This window comes from Arvicola amphibius, chromosome 14, assembly GCF_903992535.2.
Source record: "Arvicola amphibius chromosome 14, mArvAmp1.2, whole genome shotgun sequence".
In the NCBI taxonomy this organism is placed as follows: Eukaryota; Metazoa; Chordata; class Mammalia; order Rodentia; family Cricetidae; genus Arvicola; species Arvicola amphibius.
The window spans coordinates 61,835,113-61,851,680 of NC_052060.1; positions in this window are offsets into that span (position 1 = coordinate 61,835,113).

The window sequence follows — 16,568 nt, forward strand, 5'->3', positions numbered from 1 at the left end:
GTCTGATTTAGGGAGGCAACGTGTAGATGGAGAGAAATGACAGGAAGTTTTATAGAGGAAGAATCAACAGATTGCGATGGTTATTTTAACATATCCTGGGGGAAGGGAAATGGAGAAAGGCTAATAATTTCCCCCATCCTCAGACAAGTGTTTCTGACCTTGTTCAACCTGCTTCTCTACTTCTTGATTATGAGACTGTCTCAAGCATCTTGTTACCCGCAGATACATACCCAAAGCCCATTAGTGCCTAAATAGGCTGCCAATTACCTTACTAGACACTAGAACCCGAGATGTCTGTTTTTGCCATTCCCCTAACCCTAACCCTAATCCTAACATGAGCAAACTGCAGGAGAGAAGGAGCAGGTAGATGGCTCTGTCAGAAAAGTGACTGTCTTGTAAGGCCAAGGACCTTGGTCTTAGGGACCCATGTGCAAAGATTCAGGCTTGGTGTAATCCCAGTTGTAATCCCAGCCCTGGGGAGGCAGAGACTGGCTTATCCCACCTCGGTCCAAGTGAGAACCTTGTCTCAAAAGCTCAGTGGTTAAGAGCTCTTCCTGCTCTTGCAAAGGACCGGGTTCAGTTCCCAGCACCCAGTATATGGTGGTTCACACCCCTCTATAACTCCAGTTTCAGTGGACACGGTGCTTTCTTCTGACTTCTGAGAATACCAGGATGCATGTTGTATACACATGTACATGCAGGCTAAACAACACTACTAATAAAATAAATCTAAAAGAAAACCACCTGTACCCAAGGCTGAGGGATGACGACTGAGGTTGAGCTCTGGCCCTCCCTGTGTAAGATCACACACACACACCAGCACTTGCACACATGTGCCTCTGCATTACACATGAACATACACAAAAAAAAATTGAAGAAATGCCTGGAAACTAGAAAACCATTCATTCCCATGTTAGAAGTTGACAAACTGACTTAATCTTTCTGTGAAAATCAATAATCATTATATTGTTTTAGATGGATGTTAAACTAAGCATATCTAATTCATTACTGTTTCAGATTGGTTTCTTTATGTGTATGTGTGCTTCCTCTGTGCGGTGCTGGAGGAGACAGATGCGGCATCAGATTCTCTGGTATTGGAATATAAACAGTTGGGAGCCACAGGTCCGCTGGAAGAGCAGTCAGCGCTCTTAACCGATGAGCGACTCTGCAAGTACCAACTTGTTTCTGCTGTTGTTGCTCCGAATTGTGTGTGGAAACATGCTTGTGAGTGGCGGTTGCATACTGCCACGCTGCATTTGTAGAGGTCAGCGGCAACTTGTGGGATCAGTTCCTTTTTCCACCATGGGATCCAGGGATCAAATGCAGGTTGTTAGGCTTAATTGGCAAGTGCTTTTATCCGCCTGCTGAGTCATCTCGACAGACCAATATATCTAATTTGATCCAAACATAGATTAAGTAGTTTAAGAACTGTAGCAAATAGTTCTTTGGTGGGGGGTAGGGAGAGATGGGGCTTCATGCAGCCAAGGATGAATTTATCCCAATCCTCTTGCTTCTACCTACCAAGTGCTGGGATTATAAAATGCACCCCCTGCTGGGCGGTGGTGGCGCACGCCTTTAATCCCAGCACTCGGGAGGCAGAGGTAGACGGATCTCTGTGAGTCGAGGCCAGCCTGGTCTACAAGAGCTAGTTCCAGGACAGGCTCCAAAGCCACAGAGAAACTCTGTCTCGAAAAACCAAATAAATAAATAAATAAATAAATAAATAAATAAATAAAATAAAAAAATGCACCCCCTTCTAACAATGCACCCTAAACTGTAGTGGCACTGCCCCCCTTCTAACAATGCACCCCTAACTGTAGTGCACTGCCCCCTTCTAACAATGTGCCCCTAAACTATAGAGCACTCAGAATCACCCAGAGTGTTTCAAATCACAGGCTGCAGAGTTTTTCTTTCTTTTTCTTTTTTTTTTTTTCAAGACAGGGTTTCCCTGTAGTTTCTCGAGTCTGTCCTGGAACTAGCTCATTGTAGACCAGGCTGGCCTCGAACTACAGAGATCCGCCTGCCTCTGCCTCCCGAGTGCTGGGATATAAAGGTGTGCGCCACCACCGCCCGGCCCTACCAAGAGTGCTCTTTGAAAATGTGGAGTCTCTGGCCTCAACCTCTGATCTCCTGAGTGGGGCTCTAGCCTCCTCTTCAGGGGAGGTGTGGAGGCATCTGAATATCTGCATGTTTCACACAGTGTATAGTCAGCCAGGATTGGTAAGGATTGCCTCTAAGCAATCCTAAGGTATGGGTGCCATAGTTTTTTCTGTTTTACAAAGGGACAGAGGCTTATCCAACCTTGGTTCTAGTAAATGTAGTTAACCTTTTCCCTGCATGGTTTGCACCACTTCCATATTAAATACGAAATATGTCTGGTATTTGTGCTTAGCATCTTGGCAGCAAAGACATCAGAGGCACTGCCTTAGGATCGTAGAAGCTGCAGATACAACCTGAACAGCAAACAGGCGCTTCTCAGATTCATCCCTTCCTCCCTTCCATCTACTTGCGAGAGCATATTCTCATGGTTCTTCGCTAGAAAATAAAAGCTGTGAGAAAAAAAAAAAGCAACACTTCACACACCCCAAAATGAATTCCATCTGCCCCTTCGTTCAAAATGCAAGTTGAAAGTTATTTGCCCTCATGATGACAATATACGCAGTTCCTCCTAAAACAATTTCTGGCACATATTTTCCCCACATATTTACTAAAGCCTGCATGCCTGGATGGATGGATGAATGAATGAATGAAAATGAATGAATGATATGAATGAATGAATGATGAATGAGATGTACCCCTGAATGTCTTCTGCTTAGCTCTGTCTTGTCTCCATGCTGTTCCTCTCTCTCCTTTTCAGGGTTTGCTCCTGTCTAGAAAGCTATCAAGGTTCTCAAAACACATTTCCTCAACTACAGCCTCAGCTTCACCTGGGAAACTGACCCCACATATGAAGATTGGCCTTCGTTCCAAGCTAAGCCTGAGTCCCTTCAAGGTGATAATAATGGACACAGGCTTTGAGGACCAGTGTTAGACTGACCCTGGCAGGCTTACTTTGGGAAGATCTGGGTCTGGTGCCCAGAGGGCAGATCCGCAGCTGCTAAGGTGCTGACCCCGTCGTCTGCTATGATGACCAGCACGGCCGCTGTTAGACCACTGCTTTGGTTTTCACGATACTACTTTCCATAAACTCCCATCACCTGAAGCCACATCTCCGTTAGTGCTGTCTGGACGAACCTGACAACGTGGAAGGAAATTACAAGGACTTTTGCGTGATTCTCGCCGTTCGAGTAACTCAGCTTACAAAACAGCCCGTCACTTCCAGCTGTTGACTCGATGGCCACTAGATGTCGCCCTCTGCTCTGTTGATGTGGCTTCCTAACGTTGGTGGAGTGGAGTTTGTCTTCCTGTGAAACCGGACAAGGATGTTCTGAAGAAGAGATTGAGTTTTTGAGAACTAGCTCAACTTATTTTTCTCTCTTTTTTTTTCTAGCAAAGAGCCAGGTTGAGTCATCATTGTTATTCACTCTGTCAGAAGCTACATCGTTTTTATTTTGTCCTAAGGGAAGTCTGACAACTCTAGGATCGAGCCCAATTATCTCTGAATATGGTTCCAGTAGCTAACTACTGCTCAAAGGACATTTGACTCTTCGCAGTAAGTTCAATGGAATGAACTAAACTTATCAAGGTTCCTAAAAAATAAACACCTAAAGGTCTCCACAGAGAAGTAATGATAATCATGAAAAGCTTTGTCTTATAGAAATGTTGTTTTCACAGATTATCCAAATTAGCATTTCCTTGATCATCAGATAACCTTTTCCTATTGAGAAAGATTTTCTAAAGAAGTTTTGCCTTCAAAATGTCTTGTGTGTCTAACTTGTCCTTGCCCTTGGACAGCCAGGGTCCTGCATCACCACTCAGACAAAGCCTCAGAAACCCTTGTTCCCCTCTTCACTCGCTGAGTTAGGAGATCCCCGGGCTCTGTCTTCACAGTGACCTTCCTGTAAGCTAGGAGAGGACTGTGACAGTCATTTCTCTGTGTGAGGACTTCACATCAGATGGAAGAGATGCAGGTACAGTCAAGAAACAGCCAGCACGAATGATCCATGACTGCGGAAGCTTTTTGTTATAGACTTGAGAGCGAGAACAGCCAGAGGCATATGGCAGAGCCCAGAACCGGGAGAAAAGGTAGACTGGGCATCGCCCAGGCCTAGGGAAGCAGGAGAGCAAGGGAGAATCATGGAGATTCGCAATGTCAATAATAGAGAGAGAGAATACAAGGATAAGAGAGACAAAGTGTGGAAATAGAGACTGGGATGGTTATAAAGAGGATGAGCAGCTGTGGGGAGGGAAGGGCCAAGAGACTAGCCTAGGAGCTCTGAAATGTTGTGGTCCTGGGGGAGCCTGGAGGCTAGCATGAACTTTGATATGCAGCCACAGGTTTATGTCAATGAAGCCATTTGTCCCTTCTGCCAGAGGTAAAGGAAATGACTCCTTTTGGCAGATGGGAACCGGTTTCACGAGTTCCTGAGTGAATGCTGGCTCTTCTTAAATCACCAGGTATCCTTCTATATGTGTCCAGGTTGAGCTCATTTCTGGATAACACAGCAGCCTGAGACCTAACAATTCCCATGCTGAGATTCAACATGGCACACACTTGTACAGCACACCGTAGACTGACTGGAACACACCAACAGATGTGCAATGAGCACTTTCTGAACAAAGAGTTTGGTCTTGTTTGTTTTAAGTAAAAACAAATCCAAGTATTTGTATCAGTCAGAGTTCCCTAAAGGAACAGAACTGAGAGAATGAATATACATTAGAGAGGCTCACAGGCTATGGTCCAAGTCATCCAACAATGGCTGTCTCCCAACAGAAAGGCCAGGAATCCAGTTGTTCAGTCTAAGAGACTTGATGTCTCAGCAGCCTCGGTCTGGTGCTGAAGTCTTATGACTCTGGAACCCTGAAGAAGCAGACTCTAATCCTAGCGAAGGAACACCTCAGCAACAGGGTAGAGGAACTTGCCAAACCACAAGTGACGGCAAGCAAGCAGAAAGTGAAGTTCTTCTTTCTTCCACGTCCTTTGGTGTGGGCTGCCATCAGAAGATGCGGCCCAGAATTAGAACAGGTCTTCCCACCTCAAAGGATCCAGTCAAGAAAATCCCTCAGCGTCCAGCTGCTTGGGTTTTACTTCACTCCAGATGTGGTCAAATTGACTACCTAGATTAACTATTGAATTATTTTAAGAAAAATAATAAGGAGCAGCTAAGAACACTTGTTGCTCTTTCAGAGGACCTGGGTTTGATTCCCAGCACCCACATGGTGGCTCAAATCCATCTGTAACTTCAGGCCTGACACCCTCTTCTGTGCCCCACAAACACTGAACACACATGGTATACATATATGCAGGCAAAATACCCATACACATAAAATGAAAATAAATAAAATTTAACAACAATAATAAAAGTTTTTTTCCACTAAAAATTCTGGACTCACTGCCCAGTGACACTGGGCCCAGGCGGTTAGAGGACACCCCGGGCAGGTAGAGAAGCCTGAGAAGCCCCACCCGTAGTCACGTGACGTGGACTGGGCTGGGCATGAAGGATACTGGGGATGCCTCTTCAATGAGCAAGTACATGATGGAGAGATGGTGGAGAAAGACAAGCAGAATGGCTTGTGCGCTGTGAAGAGAGGCAGAATTGGAGTTGCAAGGGTGGCGAAGAACCTGAGGCCATCAAGATGCCCTGGCCCATGTTGCCCCCCAGGGCCATGTCTGGGTCGATGTCTGCGGCCCATGAGACCACCAAAGGCCACGGGGATATCCCTGATCTGGGCTACAGCTTGGGGACATGTCCAAGGACAGCAGAGCTGCTAAGCTGCAGAGCTGGCCCCACCCCTCACTGGCTGAGGTCACTCTGGAATATTGGTCGGGTCCCTCACCTGAGCAGTGGGGGAGAAAGCTGGCCCCGAGGGCTTGAGAGCAGGAGAGCTGGCCCCGCACCAAGCTATGGCACCACAGAAGACCTGACCCTGGTGGTGGGGCGTGGGTGAGCCAGCTCCAAGGGTGCGAGCTCCGAGAGCTGGTCCCACCCCTTAATGGCCTTGCACTCTCAGCGGCCCCATGCCTGGGCAACGCAGCAGAGCTGGCCGTGGTGGCGTGGGTAGGGGAAAACCTGCTCTGCCTCTCACACAGGCAAAGCAGGAGAGCTGGCCCTGAAGGCATGGTTATAAGAGAGTAGGCGGCCTGACTCACCCAGCTACCATCCCAGGCCCAGATCCAAGGCTTTGAGTTGGCACTCCCCAACATCTAAGCCCTCTAAGAACTGCTGAAGCTTGCGAAAGGGCTCCTTCTGGAGAAGTAAACCTGCAGGATCTCCATGACACCGGGCAGCAACAGGATATCCGAGAGGAGATTGGTGAGATTCCAGTATCGATAGTGTATGACTCACGGTCATGAACGTTTGCAGGCAAAGCTGTTTAGGCCAAAGGGTATATTGGGTGACACGCCATGACACACTGCCACTTCCATGGCAAGAAATTTGTTTTGTTTTAATTTTTTTAAAGTATTTATTTATTTATTATGTATACAATATTCTGTCTGTATCTATGCCTGCAGACCAGAAGAGGGCACCGGACCCCATTACAGATGGTTGTGAGCCACCATATGGTTGCTGGGAATTGAACTCAGGACCTCTGGAAGAGCAGGCAATGCTCTTAACCTCTGAGCCATCTCTCCAGCCCCTTGTTTTAATTTTAATTTTTTTTTTTGTTTTCTTTTGTGGTGGAAGTCGCAATTATGGAGGGACCGGGAGAAGAGGGGAATTAGGGTGCACAATGTGAAATTCGCAAAGAATCAATAAAAAGTTAAAAATAAATAAATAAAATGAAATTCTGGATTCCATGATTCTGCTTTCATAACATTCATTTATTCCTTTATTTCGTGTGTGCAAGGCATACATGTGTGGTCAGAAGATAATTTGTTCCTACTTTGTAGGTCCTGGGGCTCCAACCCTGGCTGTCAGGCACATTAGAAAACTTCCTTTACCTGCAGTCTGGAGTCCAGTTCCATCGTTCTTGAAGCTTTGGTTGTGAATCTTCATCTTTAACAGCCGAGCTATCACTCCAGCCCATGATTATAATACTCTTAATTGCCAATTAATGGACTCCCATTAATAAATACCATGGGGATAGATAATGGATAATAAATATCATGGGAATAGAAGGTCAATTCTGGCTAGCACCTTAGAGTTAACGGAAAAAGAAAACCCACAAATTCTGGGCTCAAGAGATTCTCCCATTGCCTTAGACGCCTGCCCATGTCCGTAGAGGGCCTCTTACAACCTCAGAGACCCTCCAAATACTTTTCTGTCTTGTATTGGGGTCATGGACGTGGCTTTTGCATAAATAGAATAAGTGGCCCACAAACATGGTTTTACAACTTGGGAAAATGTGGAGCCTCAACGTTTTCTATATTATTAACAAATATCAATACTCATTTAAATAAAAATAATGCTAAAAAGGCTCTGGATCTTCAAGTTACTGCCAATCATTTTATTTTTTCTTAACATAGAAACAAGCCTTTTAACAGAGGTTTTGGAGAAGAAAATACCCTGTACTTAAGTGAGAATAGGAAGAACAGCAAACCTGGGCCATGGGTGGGTGGGAGGGATGACTCAGAGGTTAGAATCACCTACTGTTCTTATAAAGGACCCAGGTTAAATTCCTAGCACCCAAGTGTGACTCACAGCCATCTGTTGCTCCAGCCCAAGAGTATCTGACATCCCTTCTGACAGTCTTAGACATGGTGCACAGACATAGATGCAGGAAGACAACTCACTTCACAATAAGATAAATTAAATAAATATGGCTTTAAAATGCTAAAAATATATGTGAATAACTGTTTATTTGTTATTTACCTGAAGAACCTGGCACTGTGCTGCCTAGGTTGCACGGGTTTACTTCTTCTAGAGTTCGTGTGCTGGAAACTTAAGCCCCAAATTCATGCATACTGGATGACCACCTTACTGAATTTATGAAAAGAAAGATTAGCATGTTTGCGAAGCTTGCTCCAACTCTTTGCCGGGTACCGTCCCCCACATTCTGATGCAGGAAAAGGGCCTTCATCTTATGTAAGCCCCATGCTCCTGAACTTCCCAACCTTCAAAAACATGGACTAAGAAAATCTCTATGCTTTGTAAAGTACCCAGACTGTGGTATTGAGTTATAGGAATAGGAAACAGACTAAGGCAGACACCAAACCAATTTGGCTGAATTAATGGGTTTACAGTTACCAGCAGTCATTTGGCCAACCATTTTTTACGTGTTACCGGCCTCAGTGGTTGTCTGTCTAGTGGACAAAGACGTGTACTTGATTCCCGTCATCTGGTAGAGATGCGGGGGTGGTCAGATCTGTTGTGGGAAGGTAGGAAGCTGGTGTGAGTGGACAAATCAGCTCCATTTAAAAATCTGGGGGTGGAATTGCTAACTCCACAGATGCAAACACCTTTCTGTTAAAACAACAACAACAACAACAACTTTACAGGAAGATTTTCCCTGGAGTTGATTTGTGAAATCAACAGGCTGCCCATAGCCTGGAAGTTTCTTTCTGACTGTGCTGCTCCAGAAGTTTGACCGGGTGCAAACTTGAGCGGTTTTCTCTTTGTAAAATTGATGATCATTTCTATTTCTGAAGGGTGGCTGTGGGAGGAGACTCAGCATGCCAGCACTAGAGAAACAGTCAGGGCCTGCGGTGGGCATGCTGGGCGCACAGCCATTTCCTGTTTCCCATGCTGCCTATTAGGGTGAGCAAAGGGAAGGCTCATGGGAGGGGAGGCGCACGTGAACAGAAGCAAACAAGCCTTGGGGTTGCTGAGCTACCGACAAGTGACTCCTTAAATAACAGAAGTGAGTCTTCTCTTCCCAGCAGTCGATCAACAGAGACGATACGAGCTTCCAGCATGCTGACCTTCCAGCATGCTGGCGAGGAGCCTAGGTGCAAACGCCAAAGAGGACCTGATCACTGGAAAGGGTTCTGGGAAAGCAGAGCGACGAGAAACTCCTTGAGGCAGGGATAAGTTTGGCATGTGTAGTGAATTAAAAACATCCCGTGTTGGCCAGTAAATAATGAGTCACGGGGAGTAAGATGAGCTGCAGCGGAAGGAATACCCACAATGCAATGGCTGGGCCCATGTGAGCCAGAGCTTAAAACTGTCACTGCACCCCTAAGTGACCCCTGTGAGAAGCAGGAGGGTTTTTGTTTTGGTGTTGTTGCATTTGGGTTTCTTTTGGTTTGTTGTTTCGTTTGTCAGGTTTTCTGTTTGTTGTTTTTTGAGACAGATCCTATGGAGTCCTGGATGTCCCAGAATTCACTAAGTAGACCAGGCTGGCTTTGAACTCACAGATATAGGCCTTCCTCTCCCATGAGTGCAGGAATTAAAGGCGTGGGCCACCACTGTAGGACCAGACTTTGGAGTTTTGCTGATGGGTTGAATGGGAGAGTGAAGTTGGGTATTACACCCGTGTGTCCCTCCCCACAAGTCATGACCTTATTACACACGGTGGTTGGCACCCACCTATGCCCTTCCTTGGGTTTTGCAACTGGTTTCGCACCATGGTGAACTATGCCCGTGGACATCCTTCCTTATCTCTCGTGAGTTCATAAATCCCGCAGTATCGAAAGGTCACGGACACCATGCCCATGGCATTGTACAATGCTCCGCCCACCGCAGCTTCATATGGTAATATACAAACATGTCTGTTTGGGGCTTGAACAAGTTATGCCTTACCGAAGGTGGGTACGCCACTGACTTTTATTTTTTAGGGAAATATGTAAAGAAATGGATATTTTTCTTTTTTTAAAGATTTATTTATTTATTATGTGTACAACATTCCTTCCATGTGTGCCCACAGACCAGAAGGGGGCGCCGGGTCTAATTATAGATGGCTGTGAGCCACCATGTGGTTGCTGGGAATTGAACTCAGGACCTCTGGAAGAGCAGTCAGTGCTCTTAACCACTGAGCCATTTCTCCAGCCCAGAAATGGATATTTTTGCAATGAATAACTTCCAGCATGTTAAAGGATGAACTGTTTTTAAAAAGTGACCAGATATTTAAGTATAAAGAGATATTATTAATAATTCCATGTGGGTTGTGTTGGATGAAAAATGCCAAGGGAGTCTAAAGTGGCACCAAAAGGAAGACAAGACAGGACCCAGTGTTCTTACTCAGTCTTACGCATATAAAAATTTGTAAAAGCAGCCCAAACAGTCTGTTGGCCTAGAACCAAGTCCATCTTTCTGCCCTCTGCAGTGACTTCCGGACAACTGGACAATTACACAGACAAGAAGCAGAATTAAGCTGGGGCCATGGGACATTCGCGGTCCCAACTCTACTTCCCTGTGACGAGTTCCCCCAAGCAGTTTGTCTGGGAGGAACCTTTGAAGAGTAAAACTGTAAAATAAATAAACTCCTTATCTAGCTCCAGGCATTGCCTCCTTCCCCTATGGTGATGTAGGAGTTTGTATCAGCAGCTCTGACCTGTGGTACCTCATTGATAGGACAGTTGTATGTTACTGACACCTCAGAACGCCCATACGTGGTACTGGGGTCAAGGCCCAGAGCTGATGCGGCCTGGCAATGGAGCATGTCATTCAGAGTTTCCTGTCTCTGAAGCAGGATTGATGGAAAGTCTGCTCCACGGAACTGAAACGTGAAAGCCAGAGACCCAGCCTAAGAATAAATACCCAAGAGAGTGGGAATTGTGCCTGTTCCAGGTGAGCTAGTCAGGAGAGCTGACAACCGCTCTCCCTTCAGAGTATGGGAAGAAAAAAGCAAAGAAGGAAAAGGTTTAACAGAGTTCAGGCACACGCATAGCTAAATTTCACCTCTGGAGAGGTAGCACAGCCTGGAGATCAAAGAGGCCAATTCCTCATAGAATAGGAAAACTATATACGGATGTGTGTTCCCGAACCCCAGCTTAAAGACTGTCTTCAAAAACTCTCAACCCTCTTCGGTCACTTTGCTCACTTCAGCCACTCTTAGTGGAGCCTGCCCTTTGCCTTAAAGCTGGGTGTGGTGGTGTCTGCCTGGGATCCCGGCACTAGGGAAGTGGAGGCAGGAGGATTGCTGCAGGTTCCGCATCAGTCAGGGTAACGGCGGGGGAGGGGGAGTCGAGCACACGAGACTCATCCGACCACTGAAGGGCTAAGGGTCTCAAGGGGAGTGGAGACGAGATATGACTGCACCGGAGAGATGAGAGGGGTCTCTGGAGCTCCCTGTCCTCTGTGTGACCCACCCACACCTCAGCTGACCTGGAGGAATCAACAGTCTCTGCTTTCTTTGTTAACTTGTTCCTCCAGATTTAAACAAAGACCTTCCCACTAGTTACCTCTAACCTCCCTTGTCAGGTTGATACGATTTAGAATCTCCGTGGAAACCTCTGGGTGTCTCTAAGAGGAAATTGGTCAGAACCACCTTGAATGTGGGTCCTGGGGTTGTGGGCTGACAAAAAGGAGCAAGTGAGTTGGTCACCAGCTTTCATCTCTGTCTGCTTCCGGACTGTCTCTGCAGTGTGACCAGAGGCCTCATGCTCCTGCCTGCATGGCTCCCCACGGTGAGAGAGTGTTTTCTGACTATGACAGAAATAAACCCGTTCCTTAACTTGCTTCTGTAGGAAATTCTGCCACAGCGGCAGGAGAGGAACGGACATACCTGTCCTCATCCTGCACGAGAAACGCTGAGTAAACTCATCAAATCAAGTCTGCGTCTTCTCCCTGCTGGGTTCACAATCTGTGCTCCTGATTCATCTGTGCTGGAACTCACATGAGTGTGTAAACATGGACATATCTTTGTGTATAACAGTAAGTTCCACTTGGGAGCTTTTTCTTTTAGTCGAAGAAGATGCCCAAATCTTTATATAAATTATTGAAAGAACCATGATTCTCCAGTGGACAGATGCGAACTTGGAGATGTGTTGCCGACAAGCTGGCAGCTCACACAGGGCATGGCTGTTTCCGTGCAAAACGTATACCCTTTACACACTGATAAACGTTTTGTTTTGTTTTGTTTTTCAAGACAGAGTTTCTCTGTGTAGCCTTGGCTGTCCTGGAACTAGCTCTGTAGACCAGGCTGGCCTCAAACTCACAGAGATTCACCTGCCTCTGCCTCCCTGAGTGCTTAGATTAAAGGCATGCATCACTACTGGCCTGATAAGCATTTTAAGTTGAACGTAATTTTTAAAAAACTGGTAGCATTTGTCCATGCAACTGAAATAATTTTGTATTTTCAAAAAGTATTATTTCCAAGTACTTCTACGACCATAAACTCGGGAGATGTACCTGCCACGCTGCCTGTGTCTTTTGTTGTTTCTGGTAATGTTTAATATTTCTATCAACTCTTTTGAGAATTTCACACAGTGTGTTTTAATCATATTCACTTAATTCCCCTGACTCCTCTTTGATCTACCCCCACCTCTCTATACACCCAACTTCATGTTGTTCTCTTTAAAAAATAAAAATCCACCGATAGTCCATGGCCAGGGCCTGTCATGGCCTATGACCAACCTGCCAGTAGTCACACTCCTCGGAAAACTGACCCTCCCTCTCCCGGTAGCTTTCAATTGCCAATAGCTCTTCAGTTAGGGCTGGGACCTCACGCCTTCCTCCCACCCTCCATGCTACAAGTTTCATCTTGCTTGTACAGGCGGTCAAAATCACTGAGTTCCTATGTTCAACTTCCCTGTTGCATCTGGAAAACACTGCTCCCTTGCAGTCATCCGCCACCTCTGTGCCTTACAATCTTTCTGCCCCCTCTTCTAAGCCCTTAGGGGAAAGATGTGGTTTAGAGGTCCCGTTTGGGACCAAGCGATCTGCAGTCTCTTCTCTGCACCTAGGCCAGTTGCAAAATCTCTGTGTTAATTGCCATCTACTACAAGACAAAGCTTTTCTGATGAGGGCTGAGAGGCACACTAATTTATGGGTATAGCAACGAGTCATGAGGAGTCATCTTAAGCCTATGTCCGTTTTGCAGAAGAATAACATTAGGTGTTCTCTGCTAGGGCCTATGAGCTGTCTAGCCCGAGGATCTTGGCCCTGGAAGCAGTACAAGGTATGGGTTCTATCTTGCAGAGTGGAGATATGCAGAACTAATGTAAAACTCTAACGCAACAGCACACGTCCGAACATTAGCTCTGGGGAGGTGGGCAGATCACTGAAGTTCACTGTCCAGCCAGTCTGGACAGTTTATTTAATAAGCTTCAGGTTAAGTGACCTGTCTCAAAATCATAAAAAGCAGGGAGTCATGGAGGAAAGAAAACCAACATCAACAATGTGCTTCCACAGCACACACACACACAGACACACACACACACACACAGAGAGAGAGAGAGAGAGAGAGAGAGAGAGAGAGAGAGAGAGAGAGAGAGAGAGAGAGAGACAGAGACAGAGAGAGACAGAGAGACAGACAGAGAGAGAGAAGAAGAAGAAGAGTCAGGGTCTCGTAATACTCTTCCAGGGTATTCCCCCCCCCCAATAACCTTAGGGTCTTCCACAAACCAGCTGGTTGCGTAGCTGTAGCTCCGCCTCTCGATAACACCTTTCTAGGATATAGTACCAAACTTTGGGGAACATTCCAGATTGAAATGACTGCACACGGCAATGTTCTGAAAGAATCCAAGGCACTAGACCATTTTACATGCAAAAACTTCAGTGTGTATTTGTAAAAGATGTCAGTTTTAAATCATGACCGTGTCTGTAGTAGAAAGCAGGTCAGGGCTCTGATGTGTTGACCACGGCCATGAGTCTTATTCAAGCAGCATAGTATTGAAAGACAGAAATTATTCATTCCAGCACAGATCAAATGCCATCTGACCACAGCAAATGTGCTGTCTAAGATGTCCCAATACTTTTAAAGCAGTGTTTTTCACCCTGGGTACTCAACCCCCTGAAGGTTGAATGACCCCCTTCATGAGAGCCACATATCAGATATCCTGCATATCAATTATTTACATTATAATTTATAACAGTAGCAAATTACAGTTATGAAGTAGTAATGAAATAATTTTATGGTTGGGGGTCACCACAACATGACTGTATTAAAGGGTCACGGCATTAGGAAGGTTGAGAACAGAACCACTGCTTTACAGTGTACTGTGCACAGGTCTTGCCCACCCCAGCCTGGGGAGGCCTCTGCTAATAGAACCTTCACCCTGATGAGTCTTTACTTCAGAACTGTGGATTGCCACAGGACAGGGGCTGGCTCTGATCCTCTATTTTTACCTTCCTTGAGGAGTAACAGAATTTATTAACTGGCTCTGACGTGGTCATACCAGAGCATGTAGGATTGCGTGGGTAGAAACTGGCCTTGCCTCACTCAATAGTGAAACTGTTTTGTATACTATGATCTACAGTTTTATTTAAAAACTAACGAGTCTGACAAATTGTGGGCTCTAAATCTATTTTTCCTTAGTGGCAGCATAGCTGGGTGAATGGATTTAAAATTTTATTGACTACAATGATTTTGGCTCAAGAGCCAGTCAGTTCAAATGTAGACACACAAAACCGAGTCATACATTTTAAATCATTAAAGCAATTGGATAAGGATCAAAATTCCTGGAGAGATTCTACACTGATTCCATTTTACCCTAAGTACATTTCAAAGTAAATGGGCACTGAAATCAGTATCTGCAGGCGTAGAAACAATGATTATCTGCAGAAGTCATTGTTGTGGTCACCTTACTCGTAAGACCATGAAGGCACCCAAGGGTTGCTACATTTACAGACATTCTCTGGGTAGTCACACACTTTCTACGTTCATGTCTGGAAAGCCCATGCCTCATACAGAGGTTTTTCCTCATTGGCATCCAGGCAGGGAGGTCACCCAGGGCCCCTACTCTTTGCCTTCTGGAATATAACACAAGATAAATTCTTTTGAGCAAAATGTTGGTATCTTAAACATACCTGCTTTATTATCCTTCCTCACACAATCAAGTCCAATCTTAACCCGCTGCATACCCAGCCAGGATTTTTTGCAGGGTTTCCGTGCATTCTAGGACTGACATCTTGATCCTAAGAGCTCTTCATTAGCACCTCTCATGACCTAAGTATTTCGTCATGGAAACTTGGATTCATTTCTTTGCTTTACACAAGATGAAAAACAGACAGAAAAGACAACTTCTGCAGCCGGCTTTGGTGAAGATGCAAGGGTAGTAGAGGAAGTTACCTGGTAGGGATCACACCGGTGCAGCATTTTCCGCCATGTTCACAAAGCCACCCATCCAATCAAGCAGCACTCTCTTGCCCTCTTCCCTGCTCTCTGCTGCGGGAAGTCTGGGCAAGCATTCTCGTGGCTTGTCCACACACCCCACTCCTGTGTCGGACTCATTTGGATAAAAAATTTATCAGTTTTACCTAGGTCCAGGCCTGGCTTACAGGAAAAATTTAATAAACATGTGTTGAGTAAATGAATAAATAAAAGACCTTGTCCTGAAACAAAAAAATGATAAATTGAGTTTGTGTTTGTAAGTCAAAGTGTGTTTACTCTGTCAATGTTTTTGAATGTTTAGCTGTTTCCCTAAAGTTTCTGAACAACTAAGCAGTTCTATAAGCAGCCATTGTGTTCAAACCTGGATGGCTCTATCTCAGAAGCATATACCTTTTCCTGTCTTGCAAGAAAGTCTCTCCAGGCAGTGACGGCACACTCCTTTAATCCCAGCACTCGCGAGGCAGAGGCGGGCAGATGTCTGTGAGTTCGAGGCCAGCCTGGTTTACAAGAGCTAGTTCCAGGACAGACACCAAAAGCTACACAGAGAACAGAGAACCCTGTATATCTCCCAGCACAGAGAAACCCTGTCTCATAAAAACAAAACAAAACAAAAAGCACTAAAAGAAAAATTCCCCAGTCTGTTGTTTATTCCTCATGTAATCCTAGCTTCTCAGGACAAACTTTGACTTAAAATTCCGAAACAGCGGATCATTTTACATATTTGCCTGTGATAGAAGTCACTAGAAAACTTTTTCTTAATGTACAAAGACTCAAGGGCACTGAGAAGCAAGAGATGGTTCTTCCAGGAATAAAGAGGAGGGAGAGATCAGGTTCCCTGGCATGGGCATATCGCACACACGAAGTCCTCCGTCTCCACCTGAGTGAGAACACAGATGCCATGGAGTGCCCATTCAAGACAAGCTGTGGACCGACCTGCCCTTCACGTGTGGTGTGTCAATAGAGCCAGGAGGGCGGGTGCCTTAGGTCTGTACAGGTCCAAGGGTGCCTCATACAGCAAGCTGTGTGAAACAGCTCAGTGAAAACACTCTGGAAGTCTAACCTCAGCAAACCATTCCCTCCACAGCCAGATGTACTTTCTAAGAGGGAGGGCAGGGAGAATTTAAAAACAGAGCCATTACTTCTGTGTGAACTGTTCTTGAAGGGGGGTATGGTTACAATTACCCAAAGCTGCAGATAAAATGTATCTCTAGTGAAGGCAGACTGAGGAACAGCATCAACAGCATGGCTATGGTGGTTACTTAAGTGTTGACTGTGGTTCTGGGTTGTTTGGCCAAGACCAAGCTAGATGCTGC